The following is a 1834-nucleotide window of genomic DNA, read 5'->3' as shown; positions in this document are numbered from 1 at the left end:
CTATAATTTCTTCCAACCAATCTGAACATTGCATTTCTTATATAATAATAACAATGCATATGTCCATTTTATTTTTCCAAATCACTTTCCTAGTTGCTGGGATTCCCACGGACCATTGCAATAATGTTGGTTCTGATTCTGATATACATTCTTTAAATCATGTATTGGTCTGTATTTATCACACTGAGCGACTGTTGAAGAGCCAGGGACAGTGTGTGGGTGGTTTCTTCCGCGCGACACATCTTGTGTCTAGTTTATGGGACAACTGAATGAGAGAGCATGGAGACCTATTCACTGTTGGGGCTGTAATCGTCCACAGAGCGACACAATGATATTACCTTTGATAACAGGCGTTGAGCAACCGTTCATGACAATATGGTGGACTTTTACCTTGCAGTGTTATGTGGCTGTATCTGTTCCAAACTCCCTTGTTGGAGTGGACTTTGCACATGAAGCGGTTGGATTTCCCCGTCTCCACTGGCTGTACTTGGTGGAAAACTAGAGCAAGGCGCCCGTCTTCGTATTGGCAGTGGAGGCGGCTGTAGTTGCTCGTGTGGTAGGTGATACGTCCGTCGCTGTTGTACCGACAAAGTTGCCGATTGTTGACCGACCACTCCATGAACTTGATTGCCAGTTTCTGACCATGTTCAGACACGCTGCAGTTTAAAGTTACCGTCTTGTTGAACTCTGCGGTGACGTGAGGACTCACATTCAGTCCCAGCTCTCCTGAACCTGAAAAACATTTGAACGTCTTCACTCCCGTCCACCGTCATCATCAATTCAGTCTGCTATATTCATGCTGGCATGTTCCTGTTTCTCATGATCAGTGCGACGGGCAGAGTGAAAGTTATTGACCGCATGACTCTGTGACAATGACAATTAGTTTTACCATTTAGCTTTCAACAGCACTCATATTGTAGCTGCCTGCCTCATGGACTGTAGGAGCATAGCATCGACTTGACAGTCTCATGGACTGGAGGAACCACAGCGCAGGATTTCCCCGCTCCATGGAGTGTACAACGTTCTTTCCAGCAAAACAAACCTCTGCCTCTAGGGCAAATGGGGATCTCCTAAACCCCAATGGCTCTAGACAGGGGTATATTGGAGCACCTTATGGTCACCATAGTCAGGCTCTGAAACCAGCCGTGAAAGCTGTCAGCAGCAGGAGGTCCTGCCCCACCACCCCAGGCCTGGAGGAGCTAAGGAGCCTCCACAGAATGGCAGCTGCCTGGTAACTGCGAGAGAAAGCATGGAAGCTCCACCAAGCTGCCTGTTACAATTTCAAGTGTTTCAAGTTGTATTCTCCTCTTCCCGCCATAGTGTGCGGATCGTAACATAGGACCATAGTTGTCGCGGACTATGGGCTTCCAAAAGGAACCAAGAACCAGCAAAAAGGTTGTATTATTTAGTTCGTCCGAACCATGTGGTGAAGACTTGCTCTTGAATGGAATTCTTTTATGTTTCCACACATAACAGATGATGCCACAAGGGAAATTTCAAAATGATTGTTGCTGGATCCATTTTGTTTTAATAATAATCCACACTCCACACTCTGGAGAAGACTGGTTTATCGACACTTGTGGGGACCAATTCTGGGAAAAATGCCTTGATGAGAACATTTGGCTTGTTAGGACCGTTTGGTCAGTCCAACATGGTAGAGCCTCAATTTGAGCATTAAAACTTCAAAATATCTGGGTCATTATAGTTGGGTCTAAGTTTGGTTTAGGTCCTGGTTAAGGTTAGCCATTTGTTTTGGGTAAAACTCACTTACTCCTGGTTTGTGGAGACAATGACAAGCGCTTTTTAAGAGCTGGTGAGCAGAGCTGGAAGGTGA

This window comes from Synchiropus splendidus, chromosome 2 (assembly GCF_027744825.2).
Source record: "Synchiropus splendidus isolate RoL2022-P1 chromosome 2, RoL_Sspl_1.0, whole genome shotgun sequence".
Classification (NCBI taxonomy): domain Eukaryota; kingdom Metazoa; phylum Chordata; class Actinopteri; order Syngnathiformes; family Callionymidae; genus Synchiropus; species Synchiropus splendidus.
Note: the sequence above shows the minus strand (reverse complement) of the source record.